The following is a 19,242-nucleotide window of genomic DNA, read 5'->3' as shown; positions in this document are numbered from 1 at the left end:
TTAATTGGATGACAAAGAATGTGAAACTCTGAGATAGTGAAAGTGAGTCACTTCAGATCATTCCAACATTTATTATCCTTCATTACAACACTTTCATTGGCTCTTATGTGTAATCATCCAATTCCACTATCTCTTTCTAGCCGGCATAGTTTCAAGAACATGAGAGCAATTTCCAAAAGCTCTATCAGAGGTATTTAGCTGGAATATTCAGGAAGTTCAAAACATTTCAAGGAGCACAAAGCAATAACAATCAGAAATCTGTCTTTTAAAGAAAGGTACCTGGAAATATGACTGACAAAAATAGAATAGGTCTTTTGGTCCCAGTTACATTGTATTTATATTCTAGATTAAATTATTGTTTTCCTCTTTTTTAAGTAAATACACAAGAAAGAAGAATTTTATATTTGAAATAAGGAAGGCACATACACCCACATACCTTTAGTTTGTATATATGTAGAAAGATAGAAATGAAAATATAATATTCATTAACATAAAATGAACACAGAATAAAACCATGCAATATTTTCCCCTCCTGTTGTCATTTTTCTTTTGTTCATAAACATATATTATGCCTTTTTCTTATTTTTCCTGATATGAATCATATATTTTGTACAGAAAAGTGTATAACATTTTTCTGTCATCATTCCTGTTGATTCTGAATTTAAAAAAAAAATGAAAATAGTCTTACCTAGAGAGAAATAAAAATTGCAAAGTGGAGAGGAAGAAGAGCCTTACTCAGTTTAGCAAGCTCTGGCTGAGGAAAACAAAAATAATTTCTCTCTCTAAAGGGAGTCTACTACCCCTTCACTCCCATTTATGGGCAGATGTGTTGCTATATATAGAATCAACTAAGTGGTTCTCCCAAAAGTAAGGGCAGTCTAATAGGTGTTAAAGTGTAATTTAAAGGGAAAAAAATCTGCCTTATTAAAAAAAATTTAATATTCTTTGAGCTGAGAACAAATCCCTTCCCTAAAAAGAGCAATTGCTGACCTAAAGGTAAGAATTTTTTTCCCCAGTGTCACATTCTGTGTGAAAGTGGTTCAAATCCAGGATAAGAAAACAATTAAAAAATCTCATTTTTTTGTGTGTGGGTGAAACTTTAAGAGCAATAATGACTTAAAAGACCAATGAGGAGTCATACACTTTAAAGTCTTATTAGTGGAGACATGTGATCCTCCTGGTGTCTTGAGCTGTAAATTGAGCCTCCCCAATGCCTCTTTAAGGGTTGCTTGGATTATAAAAAACATCATTGCCATATGTTAACCCATGTCAACTATATAAAAAAGCCTGGTTAACATGAGAAGAGAGAAAGAGTCCAGCTCCTATTCACTTGCCTCCAAAACCTTAATCATCAATCAGTTAACTTGATGGTTAAAAAAAAAAGTGGTGTTTCTGCCTACCGTATACACAATATGTAACGTGCAAAGATTGTGCATGTATATGATATGTAAATATTTACAGAGGGAGAAGAAATACACACACAAAGGGCATTATCCTGGGAGGTTCTGAGTGCCCCTATCTCCCACTGATTACAATGGAAGTTGAGTGCCCTCAGTAACTCACAGGACTGGGACCGAACGAGAGTGATAGACAGAGAGCAGTAGGAGAGGGACATTTATTAAGTGAAGGATTAATTATTATCAGATTTATATGAAAACAAGATAGCACCCCAATTCACACGTGAAGGAATGGAGTCAAGACACAAGTGGGTGAATGACAATATTAATACATAATCAAGAGTTTCTGATGTCTGGCATAATAAACTACATGAATGATGCTCCTTATAAAGCAAATTGTCCTTGTGTGTGTGTGTGTGTGTGTGTGTGTGTGTGTGAGAGAGAGAGAGAGAGAGAGAGAGAGAGAGATAATAGCAGCACTGGAAGTAGAAAAGGCCTATTAAGTCCTTTTACTAAATGAATCTAATTAAATGTACAATATTCCTTCAAGTTCACAATACTCCCCCAAATTTCCTATAGAGTTCTGGCAAAGGACCTATCCCACATTTCTAGCCACTCTGCCCCACTTTCAATGCTGCCACCCTTTTAGCTATAGACTTCTTCCCTTCTGGCATTCTCCCTTCTTCTCTGAATCTTGCCAGCCCATTACTTCTCCTATGATGACAGGTTTCACAACCACTTAAAAGCCCTGCCCATGTCACTGGCCCACTTTACTGTTTCTGAGCCATGTCAGAAAAACTGGAGGAGCATATCCATACTTGCACTTTAGATTAGAGCATCTGACCTACTGCCTGGAGAGGCAGTTACTTGCATTAGTCCAGATAATATTTGCCATCTGCACGGGGCATAAGCACATTCAGTAGCCTGCTTTTCCAACTGTGTTAATGCTAAGCTCCTTTATTTGTAGTATGGATAGGACTATATGCAGCTATTTCATCTTTTAATTACTGAAAAGACAAATGAGGATATGCTAGATTGTACCTTTAAGCACTTACCGGTGTAAAGTCGGTGCAGACGTGTGCTGTCCCAAGGGGAGCTCTAACAGCAAGTGTACATCATTTGAAGCCTAATCTTTCACCAAGATTCCTAGTGCAGGAGGAGTATGAACGCTGTCCCACTCCTTTACATAGTGCAACTTGTTCCCTGAGCCTATGTTGCCAGCCAGCTCCATGGGCCAGTATGGTAGGGGTGCTGGTTTATAACTCCACCTCCCCACACTTTCCTGTCATCTTTATGGTGGCATGCACCTAGACAGTGACTATGACTGAGCAATCTCTGCACTCCACCAGCAGCAAGGACTGTTATTTTGCTTGGCCCTTGCATGGAAGTACAAGGTGGGCATGGCTTCCAGGGGCTTTGTTCTTCCTAATTTAGCTTTCTTAGTAATCAATGTTTTTGTGGCTATTACATGGCAGCAGAAAATAGTTTTCCAATTTGGGAAAATTTTCAACATTTTGAAATGTTTTCCTGTCCCAAATTGAGATGATAAGAAGAAATCTTGATTTTTAAAAAAAAATTTTTTTTTATGAAATTGGAAAAAAACATTGGTTTGGCTCAGTCCAAATGCTTTATTTCAATAATTTTGAAACATTTGGTTTCAATGTTGACCTTTTTATTTATTTATTTTAGTATAATTAGCTTACATTTCAAAACAAAAGTCTTTTTGACCCAGAAAAATTGAGTTTTTCATTTGAAAACATCAACATTTTCAAAATGTTTTCAAAAAAAGAAATTCAGCAAAACCTATTCTTTCCCTAAAGAAGTTTAATTTTCAGTGAATTGACACTCCCAACAAAAAGCATTTTGTCAAAAGATACTTGACCAGCTGTAGTGGCTATGGATACATGCTGCTAAAACCCTTGGAAGAGCAGCAGTTTTATTTTGCAGAGATATTTATCTCTAGTATAAGAATAGGTAATTTCATCACCACTTGTTTTTTATTCACAGAAAACAGCACCTTTAAAATTACATCTGTATTTTTAAGTTAAATTTTAAGCGATTTTCTACTTCCCTCTCTTTCTATGATTTAGCCCAAAGAACAAAAAACAAAACTGAAAAGCTATGATATAAAAGGACATTATAAAACTAACAGCTGACCAGCACCTTGCATTTTAAAGTTGATGGTTTGTATTTTTTGGTAATTTAAAAATAATGAGATTATAATTCACTACTCTGATATCACAACCATGAAGTATGGATTAGAATTAATTGTATTAATTCAGTAACACTAATTCAATCAATAAAAGTATTGAAGTATGGATTAGAATTATTTTACCGTAGTTGGCCATGAATTTAAAGTAAATTAGATAGAATTAGCACTATTGTGACAGTTTGGGAAATTAGTCTATGTACAGTTTATGAATTCTAGTTGATATGATGAAGTAGTTATTATGAAATTGCTGTATTAGGGAATGCTATGATGTGGATGTGGAATCCACTGTTTGCTGACAGGGCTGTAGCTTGTCTCTCCCAGACCAGATTCAGTGGTGGGTCATTCGACCTTTAATGGTCGCTTTTTTCAGGTGGAAGCACCTTGGGCAGTTGAAGGCTAGGGAAACCAATTCAGCCAAGTTTCTCTGCAGGGAACTAGAGAAATAGAGACAAGAAAACTCCCAGCAGCAGAATAAGGAGCCAGATATTGTTGGTGAGACATATAAACTTAAGACCCACTGAGACAGGACACTTTGGGGAGGAGATTGGTAGGCTTTTGTGGCAGGAGTGTCTGGATTAACTACGAGACTGGCCAAGGGCAGAGAAAGTTAGCTGACCTAGAGAGGTACTGTCATTCTAAAGAGAAGCCATGAGCTGCAAGAGAAGGATCCTGCCCTAAACTCAAGAGTTGTCCAGAGTGGGGAGGAAACTGAGGCAGGAAAATGCATATAGGTGTGTTTATTGTTTTGTATAGATCTGTGTATTTCTCATGCTACCTAGGTAAAGAGTAATGATATTTTAGAATCCTGTGCACAGTCTATCTGTTTGCTTTCACTATTGTGTAGTCCTGAAGAGGTAAACTAAACCAGAATGCTCCCACTGTTGGTGGGATTCTGGGAAACATGCAAAGAGCTGCTGGAGAATGTTGGGAAGATGACTTTAGTTTCATGGCCTAGGCAATTGAACTGCAGGATCCACACTGCCACGAGGGGTGTCAGACTTGATGTCTGCACCTAGAGTGTAGGCCTAGAGGCCCAAAGCCAGGGACAGTGCCTAAACTCTCCCAGCACCAGCAAGCATGTGGGATTCAGCATTGGGAGCCTCTCTCAGCAGTCTGGCAACTGTACAGCAGGAGGAGCTCAACCAAATCTATTATATCTATATAGGCAGATGGGGTGGTACCTGTGCATGTGCAATAAATGTGGGTTGTTGCCACAGAGACAGCTCTTAGAGTAATTAACATGTAATATATAAGAGCAACAGCCACTCTGCTCACCCATGGCTCCCTCTTCTCTCCTGTTGTATTTTTGGGTGGGGATGTTGGTTTTCAGGAGTACCGTTAAGTTCTGATTACATCCTCTGCTTTTAGAGCCTTGTAGTATATTTATTATGTTTAAAAAACTGACCTTAATAATATACAGCCTGCCCTGTCTGTCTTGGATTACACTCAGGCTCTTTATTCAGGATGTGGTAGGAGATGTCAGTTGTGCGAATACACATCCACAAGGCTGTGGCTCCTGGGATGCAACAAAGCACCATAGTCCAAAGGACACAACACGCAGCTAGGCAGGCCTGATCCAACCCCTGCTGAAGTCAGTGGAAACAGTCCCCTTGTGGTCAGTGAGTGTTCAGTAAGAGGTGGTGGACAAGTGAGGGACATGAGCTAGAAGGCAATGAAAGAGTTAGGGCTAGATTCACACAGATGACATAGGCATCCGATTCCCAGTGGAATTCACAGCCCCAAGTTCACATGCCTTGTGTAGTTAGAGTTAGGCACCTGAGAAAGGGATTCACAGAAGTCAGCAAGCTGAGCAGGGATTCACCTAAGCTAGCCAGGAGTAAAATGCAGAAGAATGGGGTGGGACTTGAGGCCCAGATCCACAAAGGACCTTGGGCTCCTGACTGGTGGGCAGAGGGAAGTACCTGTCTCTGCTCAGGATTCGCAGGTGAGAACTCATTGGAGTTAGGCACCTAAGGCAGGTCAGCCCTTTCCTGTGAAAATGTAGATAGTGAGAGACTCTATAGCTCAGTGGTCAGGGCACAAGTCCCTGCTCCAATGAATAACTAATTATACAAAGTGGAACCAGTTCAAATGGAGAGAGTCCTAAGCCAGAACACCCACTAACCTGGTGGGGTTAAGGCACTCACTGGAGATGTGAGAACCCTAGATTCAAGTTCCTGCTCCAAACCAGGCAGAGAGAGAGAATTCAAACCTGGGTCTTCCCAGGTGAGTATCTCAGGTGAGTATCGTGAACACTAGGCTTTTGGGTATCCTGGGGAACATGCACACCTAGCCAGCTCCCCCAAATTGCTGACGTGCTTGTCCCCAGCTGTCTTCTGTGAGGGTTAGGTGTGCTCTGAGCATGCCTACTAGATTGGGCTCTGCAGGCGAGATAAACAAGGGAATGTGGAGTTGAGAATCTCGCTGGGGCTTAGGCATGAGCTAAGGTGCCAAACAGTTCAGTGGTGTCAGAACTTAGGCAGCTTTGCACATGCCCACTGGCAGAAAATTAGGCACCCCTGGGGAGTTAGGCACCTACCGGGTTAGGTGGTTTTGTTAAAATCAGTGGTGCTCAAATGTCAGCCTAAGGTGCCTTAAGAGTAATGCTGGCTCCTGGTTATCACTCTGTTGTGACCTCACTTCTCTTCTGTGCTCCTGGCTGCACGTCAACTTGAAACTAGGAAGAGGGAGTGGGGCAGAGAAACAATATGGGAAGCTCGTGGAAGGGATGCCGCATGTAGCATGGTAGGAATATTGGCAGATACAAAAGGGAATGGCAGGGAAACAACATTTGTAATATGGTGGAGCAAGGAAGGTCACAGGCCTGGCCTTTAAGCACAGGAAGTGCCTGCTATCCAAAAGAATCCAGACTTCTACCATCAAATGTGATAGCAAAGGGAAACAAAAGGATATTACTGTCTCAAATATACCTGGTCTCCTCTGAAAATTCAAGGTCTCTGCTACCCAGATCCCTGGCTCTCAGAAAGGTAGAAATTCAGCCTTTTCCCCGGGATGTACTTTCTTTAGTCTAGATTCAGCAAGGTAACAATAGGACTATGCAGGTGCTTAAAGCTGGGCATTTGCTTAAGTACCTTGCATGATCTGGGCCTTTGTAATTAATTACCTTTGTACCACTGATCCCTATAGAAGACCTTCCCAGCTATATTAGGTAGAAGGGCTTTTAGTTCTGGAATGCTTAAGCAGTGGCAACCTTAAGCAGTGGTGCAATCACACATGAAAATCTGGATGGGCAGAGACAAAGAAGGAAACAGGAGAGAGTCCACATAAGCCCTACAAGGGCTTAATAAGGGACATCAACAGGATAATAAAAATGTGGCAGGGGATAGTAAAGTGTCCCTTTCACCCCACAGCGTTTGTACCACTTATCCCAACGTGACCATTTTGCATCTGAATGCTGCTAGGTGTACCCTCAGCTGTTTTTTTTACTTCTTTATATATTTTTTACTTGGTTTACCTCTCTCTCCGATTCCTAAGGAAGTGACACCTCCTCCCAGTTTATATGTGTATTTTAAAATTCTGTCTTTTAGCTCTTGATTTCTTCAAATGTTCCTAGCCTTTTGACAGGATTGACTATTTGAAAAATATTTCAAATGATGCAGTAATACTAATTATTCATGTGGTCATTGGATAAGTTTTTTCGAGTCCATTTTATGGTAGTGGGCATTGTGCATTGAAAAATCATGGCAAATCCACTTGGATTTCCTTCACAGCTGCTTAGTTTGTTGTCACTCCCTTGGAGTGAATGTGACAGGGAAAAGTGAATGCAAAGTCTGTTACCTAGTCGATAAATCAGGCTCTTTTCTTCTCCTCTCCTCAATATGCAACTCAGTACTATTATTATATCTGGGGTTCATGTGTACTTATTTGAAAGAGGAGAGGGAAAGGTTAAGTATCCTAAAATTTCCTAGGCCTGATTACCTCCTGCTATGTCTGTCACCCTGCCTCTATGAGACATTCAGTTCCCTGCAGTTTTCGTCAGGCATGTTCCTGTTTTTAAAGGTTATCTAGGCAGCAAACAGCAACCACTGCATGTGACTTAGGTGATAGCAGTGCACAACACATACATAAGCTGATTAACCCTGGGTAGGATTCCTGGTGTGGAAACACTACTCACTACTGCATAAGGGAAAGGGAAGAAATGAACAGAGAATTTAGAGAGGGGAACTTTCTTCCACATCACCTGTCTCTTTGGAAGTTCTCACACTCTCTCCACCACCTTCTTGCTGCTGCTGCTGCTCATTTTTATTTTGGTTACAGCTTTTCTTCTCCTTTGCTAAACCAGCCTCATTCCCTTCTCAGCTCCTCACTCTATAAGAGTGTTTCAGGATGAGAACGCGGGCACTATCAGTGCAAATACCAAAGTATATGAATATATGAAACACTTTTTCTTTCTGTGAACAGAATCATGCTCATACAAATGTTCATGACAAAGAGGCTGGTGAATTTTATTAAGGTCAATTTCAATTTAGAACACAGGGAATGGTCATAAATACATTCTCCCAGAGCTAATACTTATCTAACTCATTAATGTGTGTGTAAAGTGCTTCCAGACCTCCAGTTAAATGCAAAGTATGATAACTAGTGTATCCCTTAGGTCTCATGCCCATATTCTCTGTGGATGGGACACAGAGGAAGACCTGTAATGCACACTCACCAGTACACACAATCATTTTTAGATAAATGTATTTTAAAGCCTAAACTGTCATTATGCTATCTGAGGCTATGTCTACACTAGCATTTTTGTTGGTAAAACTTTTGTCTGTCAGGAGTGTGAAAAAAACACCCCGACCGATATAAATTTTACAACAGAAGCACTGGTGTGGACAGCGCTATGTCAGCAGTAGACGCTCTATCACCGACATAGCTACCGCCGCATGGTGGGGATAGTTTAATTATGCCCGTAGAGTGGCTACATAGGAGACATTACAGCTGCAGGGGTACAGCTGTGCAGCTGTAATGTCTCTAGTGTAGATATATCCTAAGGAACTAATCCAAAACACACAGAAATTAGTGAAAAGATTACTACTGACTTCAGTGAGAATTTGGAGCATACCTAGGGCTTCTGTTTTGGGTGCTGATTAATTTCTCTGGGTTTATTTTTAGCAATTTGAGTTTTATGTAGATGTCCAAAAATTTCAGAGGGGGTGGGGTTGGTGTTTTCTCTTTGTATATATTATAATGAGTAATGTGCATACATTACTTATTACAGGAGTTTATACTGTAATGTATAATCTTCTTGGAATATTCCTTAATCCGCTTTAAAGTAGTGCTGTTTGAAGCACATTAGGGAACCTTTAGTGTGTACAAGCAGGGTCTACCCAGACTACTTAGTGCAATTTAGTGTAGTTTAGAAATCACCCCCCCATCATCTACCTGAAACAGTAATGTGGACAAGCGCTTAGTTACAAGAAACCATTTCTAGTGTTTTTTCCAGTGTTTATGGGATAAACACCAATTTCTTTGTTGTTGTTGTAGTAGTACCATGGGTGTTATATTTGTGTATATCGGTTAAAACCTAAAATCAAAAGCCCTAATCACAGCTAACTTGGTGGTTCCTAAACTTTTTTATACCAAGCACCCCTTTGAGATCTGACTCAATTTCTCAGGTTCTTTTCAATGTTTATACATAAGTCTCATGCTGTTATTATTCTATTAGTTAGGTTAGTTTATTATTTAAAATATATATCTATTTGTAATTAAAAATAAGACTCACAAAGGAACCAAAAGTAAACAGTCTGCAATTATTGTAAGCTATCATCTGACTCTTATTTTTACTTTAACTAAAAGGTGTAGTCCTGAATGGGCAAGTACCATTATTACTGGAATGCTCCCACCAGCGTGGGAATGCCCCCACCCTCATACACTCATGCAGTGTATGAGAGGTCACACTGTGCAGAGGATGCTGCTCTGATAACCAAATGGCCTCCTCCATGCAGCAAGAGTGCCAGAACACCATTCCAGCATGTTCCGACCCCACAGCTGTGCTCCTCAAAGAACGAACCTCCACATAACTTACGGCGGACCACCAGAGTTCTGGGGACTCCCATTTTGGGACCCACTGTCCTGAGTGATTTTGTTTCTCTTTAAAGGGAAGACATGGTGTTCTCTCAGGCACATACATAACATACAGGGTTGCCTAGAGCAGCAAAATGTTTCCAACTATTTATGTTGTGAGTGACTGCAGGCTGTGACGAGAGTACATTTTCCAGTTTGCTTAGAGTAGCCTAAGATATCCTAGATCTGGTACTGGGTTGAGTGTCACTTTTAATTAAAACTTGTTTTGGGCCCAGTAGGGCTGATTAACTAAATATGCCTTTTGTTAAAGCATAGGGTAAACCAAATAAATTCCAACATTTGTGACCATGCACAAGAAAGTGCAGCTAAATTTGTTAAAAGTAAAAACATTTTGAAATTAATCAGGTGTGTGGGAAATATCTTTGATAAAGTGTAATGAAGACAGCAATTCTCACTGTTGACATGAACAGACAATCCACTGGCCATCTAAAATATTCCATAAAATTAGCATATGTCAACAAAATGCAAATTCTCCCTCATGAATGAGTAAAGGCTTGTCTTCACTAAGAAATTAATTCATATTAAGGCAAGGTGTGAAGTTAAAATGGAATAGCTGTTCCTGATTAACTCCCTGTGTGAATGCTCTTATTCTGAATTAGTTTAATTCATCTAAACTTATTCAGAATAAAATACTCTTAGGCCATGTGTATATGGAAAGTTAGTGCTCAGAAACTGGAGTGTAAATCTACAGCACTCTAACCTGCCCCACAGCAACTGTCCACATGAACCCTGCTACCACACACTAAAAGCTTTAAGCTGCGGCTGTAAACAGATCACTGTAAATTTACATCCCAACTTGCTGCTTACTAACTCTTTGTATAGACAGGCCTTTATTCTGGAAATCCACTTGTAACCGTTTTGTCACGTGGAGTCGGCAGCAACAAGGGCCAGGTTCATTATCTAGGGGTTCCTTTTTAACAGTACAACCCAAAACCAGCTCAAGCCCTCACCCAGTAACCTGAGAAAATTACACACCACCCCCTGGGCACCTCTAGAGGCAATACTTCCCCTCTCACAAGCATTGAGTCTGTGGGTAGAAAAGAAACTTTTAATAAAAAAAGGGACGGTAACCCAGCATTAACTTGAAAGCAGGATTCATAAGCATCAAATCAAGAGCAAAAAATGTCCACCCCAGAGTACGCAGGGCAGGTTCTCACCTTGTGGTGAGAAAGTCCAACAAACAGAAGTTCCTTTAACGTACCCCTCTTTCTCCCTTCACCTCACCCCACTCATAGTTGTTGTCCTTGGTCAATGGAGACCCAGAGTTCAGAGGTGCTTTCGCATGAGTTCACTTCCCACCCTGTGGTGGGGGGGGGGGGGGGAGAAGGCACCTTGTTTACTCCACCAGCCAAACCACTCATCAATCTGCCAGCCACTCCACTCACCACTCAAGATGTCTTGAGCTCCCACCACTTAATGCAGCTTTCAGTGATTTCAGCTGTTAGTGGGGAAGCCTCACTGCTAGTGCAGGCTGGACAGTCTCTCTCATAAGACATTGTCCCATAGCAGGTCTAATGATTAGACCTGGTTTTCAGTGATTTCAGATCTATTGAGATGCAACAAAAGATTCTCAACTGAGCCTTAATCAGCTCTGTCACTACACAGTGGAGAGGGGAAGGGTCAAATGGTGTCTAGAACCCATAGGCAGAATCCACCTCACCAGGTCAGTTGAGGGTGAACTCTTAACCAGGGCTTGCCAAGTACAGTTCTGCTGCCCTTTACTACCCAGGGTTCTATCAAGCCAAAGCTCTGGTCACCTTACTCTGTGCGAGGTGGTGTCAGGAAATCAATCAAATGGAGACATAGCCGTCCAGGCAATAGATGGACTGTAGAAATAGTATAATACAAGAGTGCTCTCACTTAAAAGTTATACTTTACTTAGTCTCAAGCACTGACACTCGTCCGCAACAGGTTAGTAAAACATCCCAACCCACAACAACTCCTAAAGTTTGGTGTGGCTCCCCAGCAGTACAGCAGCGGCTTTCCAATTGGCCGGTCTTCCAGCTGCCATTGTCAAAGAACAGATTCCTGAAGAGTCCAAACCCCTTCTCCCCTACTTATCCTTGTTAATAGACGACAACATGTCAAGAAAAAAACTTCTCAGGCAAGCAGTTTCAAAAGCTAATCAAGAGGTTTCCTCAGATCACTTATCAATCAGATGTGTTTGTAAAGAATCCTCCAGTCTTTGAGGCCCTGACAAACATCTCCCAGATGGCATGCATAGATAAGCTTCTTGCTTTTTCTCCTAAAACACAGATCCCAGCATATCCACCAGAGATTTCATGGGGGGAGAGGGGAGCAGAGTCAGAAAAGGTTGAGAAAAAGGCTTCCCTCCCCTCCAGGCTTAGTCATGTTAAGGCTGCACAGGCCTGCAAAATGCCTACTGATTTTGGCTGCTGTTAGCGACAAATATGATGATCAATATTTTAAAAAAATTATAAAACCTAATGTTATAAAATGATCAAATACATAGTTTTTGAAGCAAAGAGTTTTGATACATCTGGGAATAATGCACAGATTATCCATTATCCAACTTCCAGACTTGGCTTTTTTTTTTTTTTTTAATCTTTGTCTGCTAGACTGAAAAATCATCTGTTACCAAATTTCTGCTCCCCATGTAGGCTTTTACAGACTGATCAAGTGACCCCTTAAACTTCTCTTTGCTAAACTAAATATATTGTGATACTTGAGTCTATCACTAAGGCATGTTTTCTAATCCTTTAATTATTTTGGTTGTTTTTCTTTGAATTCTTTCCAATTTTTCAATATCTTTCTTGAATTATGGACACCAAAACTGGACACATTATTCCAGTAGTGGTTGTACCAATGCCAAGTACAGAAGCAGTATAACTTCTCTACTCCTGCTTGAAATTTGCCTGTTTATACATCCAAATAGCATGAGCCTTTTTGGCCATAGCATCCCACTGGGAGCTCATATCCAGCTGATTGTCCAAGCCCATGTCCCCCAAGTCATTTGCAGAGTCACTACTTCCCAGAATAGAGTCCTCCATCCTGCAATCTTTGTTCCTAGATGTATGGCTTTACATTTGGGAGTACTAAAACACATATTGTTCACTCGTGTCCATCTTACCAGTCAATCCAGATCACTCTAAATCAGTGACCTGTCCTCTTCCCCCAATTTTTGTTAAGATTCAAACCTTATCAGTAATGCCTGTTTTCTTTCAGGTAATTGATAAAAGTGTTAAATAGCATAGAATCAATCCACTACATGCACTAGAAACACATCCATTTGATAAGGATGTCCTGTTTACAGTTGAGACCTAAGAGGTAGCACCATATAATGTGTGCCATGTTAATTTTGTCTCATTCTAGCTTTTTAATCAAAATATTATGTGGTACCAAGTCAAATGTCTTACAGAAGACTAAGTTTATTACATCAACCCTATCAGGAGATGCAGAATTTGTCTTGTGGATTCTCTGCAGCTTGACCCTTCCCCAGACATGCATTTCTGCTGAATGTTAGATCTTTATCCTCAAAGGGATTAAGGAACTTAAAGGAGTTAGGTCAATCTATTCAGATCATGTGCACTTCCAGACCTGGCATTCAGTGTCTTCTGAGACACATCTGTCTGACGGGAGAGCCTCAGAAATACATCCAGTTCAAACAGATCAGCTGCACTGGGCTTATCAGAGAGTCATAACTCTGTAAGCTGCATGAAGAATGCTTCTACACTAAGAGAGCCTTAGAGGGAAAGGTGGGGTAGCTCTCGAGATCTTAAAGAGAGCTGAGGAAGGAGATGGAAAGATGGACCCAAATAACTTCACAACCTGAAGTGTCTGACAATCAAGGTCAATTTTGACTAGTTTGATACGGTAAGGCATTTTGCAGGTTTATGCATATTCCCATTATTCAGGTCCATTCAGGTTTTGTGTAGCATGTACATCAGTACATTTCATTTACAGCATGTGCATATTCTATAAACATCCCATAAAGTACCTCATACGCTTTCAGCAATGGATGAGCCTTAGAAACATACACAAATGTGCTCTAGAATAATGAACTGTTAGTATGCAGCAAGCAGGTGGTAGCTCTCCCCAGGACAATTGAGTATGATGCAATTGTGCAGTGCCACATTTGGTTCAGGGACTAAATGATTCCGCTCCATAAATATCTGAAGGAATAAGGTTGAAGCAAAAGTTTAACTCATCAGGACTTCTTAATATCTGAGCAAAAATGAGAACAGACTCCTTAGAACAGCTTAGGAATGGCAACAGCTGGAACTCTTAACTCCTACTCTTTCCTACTGCTGAAATCCTATAGAATAGCTTATTGCCACCAGCCAGCTGAGTTCAGACCAAGAATAAGACAGGAAAGCGTGACAGGAAGTGGGCTCAGGTCCCTGGTCCACAAGTTACCCCATTTTAACTGGATAACATTTACTATTTTCCAGCTACCATATCAAGGAACGCTGGGTCTCACACTGACCTGGCCCACACTGTGCCTTTGGCTTTGAGTCAAACGTCTGATTCTTCTCCTCCCTCCGGTCCTGTAGCTTCTTTTCACTGACTTCCCTTCATAGACCATGTCTTCTGCCAATCCACATACAGGTGCTGTATGCAGAAATTTAAATTCATATCATCACATCCAGGTCCATCTGCATGGATCTCCACAGGGCTCCACAAGTAACAACTATACAAGTGATTTCAGGCCATTAGTTAAAATACCTTTCAATCACAAAGAGACAAGGTGGATGAGGTAATATCTTCTATTGGACCAACCTGTCTCCAGTAAAAGGTATTACCTCACCTACTTTGTCTCTCTTTGACTGAAAGGCATCTCTGATATCCTGAGACCAACAGGGTTCAAACAAATTTGAATCATAGAGGCAAATTCTGCCATGAATTCACACCACAAGCAACTCCAGGAAGTGGCACAGGGTACAAATCAGGGCAGAAATTAACTAGTTTTCCAGCTTCCGCATAATGAGCTACCATTTTGCAATTATTCCACAATGTTCTATTATAGGTATCCATGTCAGGAAGCTTTTGCTAATTCCTCCTCTCTTGCAATTTAACTGCTAATTATTCTCCCTCTCTGGGGTTTATCCCAAATAGTTATATTCACCCACCATCAACCTCTCTATAGCCTTTAGTTTCCTCTCAAGCAAAGAATCATTGATTTCAGTGGGAATTTTACCTAAATATGGACTGCATAATTTTGCCCCCCATGTGGTAAATGTTGCTATGTGGCTTAGCCATGTTATCAATATTTAGTTCTTTTAATCTTTCCCCATAAGCTACCTCTCCAACCTCTTAAACATTTATGTTGCACTTGTTTGAATATTCCTCCAAATCCATCTGTATTTTCCTGACACTTAGACCAGACTTGAAGGTGGAGTTTTAAGTGCTGACTTAAATCCTTTATCCAATGGAAAATGCAACATTTTAAGCTAAACTTATCAATGACAGGACAATCTACAGACAAATATATCTTGAAAATGTCTCTCAGCTATCTTAATTCTAAAATACAGAATCCATGGGTCGCACACAGACAGCTTGATGTTATTGTATTAGACTGTAACTATTAAAAGAACTTTTGTGCCAAAGAACATTTGTAGTATGATTATCATATGTTGTGTTTCTACAGTTGTAAGACAGCAGTATTGTTAAGGTACCATACTTCAGGATATTACAGCAGAATACCTGTTTAAATAAGAAGTTATCATTTCAACTCCTGCCCATCCCCTCTATTTCTCAATCCTAGGCAAATATCAATGACATAATGCTTTGGTTTTACTTTTTGTTCTTTTCACTAAACCACTATGTCCACTAGATGGAGCCACAAACCATAAAAGGTTTCAGAGACCACAGCAAAGCAAGAATTTGATGCTGGTGTCAGATCCACAAGAAGATATTGCATTTCTAGGAGTGCAACACAAGCAATAAGAACTGATATTCTAAATAAAGTTTTAAATACAAAACAGCTGTAAGAACATCTATTGTGCTTTGTTTCTTACATGCTTGATAGGAAAAAAATACATTTCCTTTGTTGGAAGGAAGGGAGGCACTGAGAGTGACCTGAGACTTCAATTCTACGCATTCTGAATACTCCATGCAGTGAAGAAGAAATTGTAATCCGCTCCCTAGTAGCTGGCTAATGAGCAAAGGAGAGAGCAAACCTTTCACTAGGGAAAAAAACAAAGGAAGACCAACTCTCCATGACCGTGAGCAGGGTATGCCCCTCATGCTGTATGATCCTCCATCTTGAATGCCTTTCACACCCTCCCCCTGCAATTCAGAAAGGTAGATTTTTAATTTACAATTTAATTAATTTAATCTAATCTACTCAGAAGAAACATTTTATAATCAGCAGGCCTGGATAACTTGCACTCAAGAGTCCTGAAACAATTCGGTGAGCTCATCTCTGGCCTGCTCTAACAAGTTTTTAATAAATCTTAGAATACCAGGGAAATTCCAGAAGTTTGGAAAAGTGTAAGTGCCAATATTCAAAAAAGGACAAGCAGGATGACCAGGTACCTATAGCCGGATTAGCTAGTTTCAGTCCTGGACAAAATCATGAAAAACCAAATACTGCATTGAATTAATTTGATGAAATTACAGATTTGGTTAATGAAGGTAACTGTGTAGATGTAATATATTTAGACTTTTGTAAGGTATTTGACTTAGTATTGTATGACATTCTGCTTAAAAAATTCGCTCAATACAATATCAATAAAGTGCATGCTAAATGGATTAAGAACAGGCTAATTGACAGATCTCAGAGGATTCTACAGGGTCTGATGCTGTTCATGATTTTCATCAATGATCTGGAAATAAATTTTAAATCACTGCTGATTAAATTTTCCAGACAACACAAAGACTGGCAGAATGGTAAATAATTATAAGGGCGGGCAATTTGTACAAAGTGATCTGGATCTCTTGGTAAATTGGGCCCAATCAAATAAAACACATTTTCATATAGTCAAACACAAAGTTACACCTCTAGAAACAAGGAACTCATGCCATACCTAGAGAGTGGGGGACAGTATCCTGGAAAGCAGTGACTGTGAAACGGATTTAGGAGTTATTGGGTATGTCTACCCTGAAGCTGGGATCATGCCTTCCTGCCTGGATAGACCTGTTACTGCACAGGTGTCAGCACAGACTAGCAGCCCAAGTACAAACCACCCAACCCCCTGGGTGTGAGATCGGGTGACTAGCCCGAGCCACCATCCTATGCTGTAATGTACACTCTGCTATTTTTGCAGAGCTAACATGTGTTGGTCTACCTGGTCTGGGAGGCACACTCCCGGCTGCAGTCTACACTTACACATACGTAGCGGACAAGCAACTCAACACAAGCACCAAGCACAATGCTACGGAAAAAAGGGCTAGTGCAATCCCTGGATGAATAAACGGGAATAGTGAATAGGAGTAAGAAAGCGATTTTTACCTCTGACTATGGCATTGGTGAGATTGATACTGGAATACCGCATATGGGTCTAGTGGCCACACTTCAAAAAAGATACTGAAAAATTGGAGAAGGAGCAGAAAAGAGTCACAAAAATGATTCAAGCGCTGAAGTAAATGCCTTAGAGAGAGAGACAGAGAGAAAAGCTCAATTTGTGTAATTTATCAAAAAGAAGATTGTGGGGTGACTTTATCACAGTGTATAAGTACCTTCAGGGAGAGAAAATACCAAGTAATAGAGGGTTCTTTAATCTTGCTGGGAAAGGCAGAAAAAGAACCAGTGACTGGCAGTTGAAGCCAGAAAAATTCAAATTAGGCACAATTTTTAACAGTGAGGGTGATTAATCACTGGAACAAACTACCAAGGGAAGTGATGGATTCTTCATCTCTTGATGTCTTCAAATAAAAACTGGATGCCTTTCTGGAAGACAAACTTTAGCCAAACAGAAATTATTGGTCTCAGCACAGGAGTAATGGGGAAATTTAATGGACTATGATATACAGGAGGTCAGACTAATTAATCTAATGGTTTCTTCTAGCCTTAAACACTATGAATCTATTTGCCACTGAAATGATACTGGGAAACACCTTCCCCAGTAGGTAATGCCTGTAGAAATCTGTTGCCCTAGGCCCTGTCTACACTTACCTGTGAGATTCAGTGACAGTCGATGGGAGTTACGCAAAGTATGCAAAAAAACTTGCGCAACTCCCGTCGACTGCTGAGCTGCTCTTCTGCACTGCGCTGTGCCGACAGGAACAGCGTTCCCGTCGATGCAGCGCTACGCTACTTGTGTAGCTGGTCTTAGTACGTCAATTTCTGGATCAACTGAGCAGGTCTGCATTGACTGCTCAGTCGATCCAGAGAAATCGATCTGATGGCAGCGAATTTGCCGCCGTCACTGTAGCCGTAGCCTTAGTCTATCCCCACAGGACACAGTAATTGCCAAGGAAGTCAGTGGGAATTATTTGAAGCTGGTTTTTTCATTCAGGGCATCAGGACCTTGGTAGGCAGGACCTTGTTACAGCTAGGTCATGGGCAGCCATACCTAGTGGTCAGAGCCAGAGTCCACAGTCATGAGACAGGAGTCAGCTGGGTCGGGATACCAGGGGGTCAGAGGCAGGAGACTAACTGGAGATCAGAACCACAAGCCAGACACAAGGAGTCAAACCAGATCAGAATGCCAGGAAATCAAGGGGGAGCAGGAAGCACCCAGTCCAGAACAGGGTGAATCCCAGGTGTTCAGACAGCTTCCTATTCCTGCTGCTGATGTCAGTAGAACCAGCGGGCCAATCAGCTGCTCTGAAACGTCACCAGGAGTCGAGCCTCAACCTGTGCTGGCTTTCGTTGATACTGAATAAGCAGTAGACAGGAGGCTGCCAAATGAAGGTTCTGTGGACCTGGGTTTGAGGCATGTAGGTCAAACACTACAGGTGGCTCTATTTGTTTTTGCTCCATGGAATCTAGATTGCAAGGTCAGGAGGAGTGGCCAGAAACCCTCCACAATACAATCCTGTCCCCCTTTCCCCACACAACCTGTGGCTGAAGCTTGTTACAAAAGGAACCCCAGCCAAACCTAGGCTTGGAAGCCAATTAAGGCAGTCTGGCATAGTTAAAAAACCTCAGAGAGCTTAATCTAGTGGTTTTCCTTATTAATTATGTAGATGTTCATTGGCTAGTCAGCTTTTTCATTTCTTTCTGCCTGATTGTATCTTTCATTGTTTTCCCTTGTTAATCGTTCCCCAAGCTCTAGAGCCTTGTCTTGACTACTTCGGGTCAGGCTTACGCAGCACATGACCTAAATTCAACCTTTCTCCTAGTCAAGATACAATAAGAGAAAACACAAATACCTGCCTCCTGGCGTAGATTTGACCTGCTCTCTCTGAGGGTATGTCTACACTGGAGCTGGAGGTGTAATTTCCAGATTGGGTAGACATATCCACTGTGGCTCTGATTGCGCTAGTGTGCTAACAGCAGAAGTGTAGCCAGCTTCATGTTTAATTGTTATTGAAATAGACTTTCTTCAGCAGTCACATGGCTCCGATTCACCTCTCACAACAATTTTATCCCCATGTTACAGTATTGCCAATCTCATTATTTTATCATAA

General features: G+C 40.9%; 1 protein-coding gene across 4 annotated transcripts in view; it reads right to left on the bottom strand.

Moving 5' to 3' along the window:
- The window catches only part of MYOM2 (myomesin 2), a 146,232-nt gene extending 143,649 nt beyond the window's left edge, over positions 1 to 2,583 (bottom strand). For 3 of the 4 annotated variants that reach the window (XM_067558440.1, XM_067558436.1, XM_067558438.1), the window contains exon 1: positions 689 to 775. The gene's annotated coding sequence lies outside the window, so the exon portion shown is untranslated. Of the gene's footprint in view, positions 1 to 688; positions 776 to 2,452 lie in introns of those variants that run through there. The other variant, XM_067558437.1, reaches the window with a different exon arrangement.
- Positions 2,584 to 19,242: the final 16,659 nt, after the last annotated feature.

This window comes from Emydura macquarii, unplaced genomic scaffold (assembly GCF_026122565.2).
Source record: "Emydura macquarii macquarii isolate MOO-44397 ecotype Brisbane River unplaced genomic scaffold, CSIRO-AGI_Emac_v2 contig_2063, whole genome shotgun sequence".
Taxonomy (NCBI): domain Eukaryota; kingdom Metazoa; phylum Chordata; order Testudines; family Chelidae; genus Emydura; species Emydura macquarii.
Note: the sequence above shows the minus strand (reverse complement) of the source record. Positions and strands in the feature narration are given on the sequence as shown.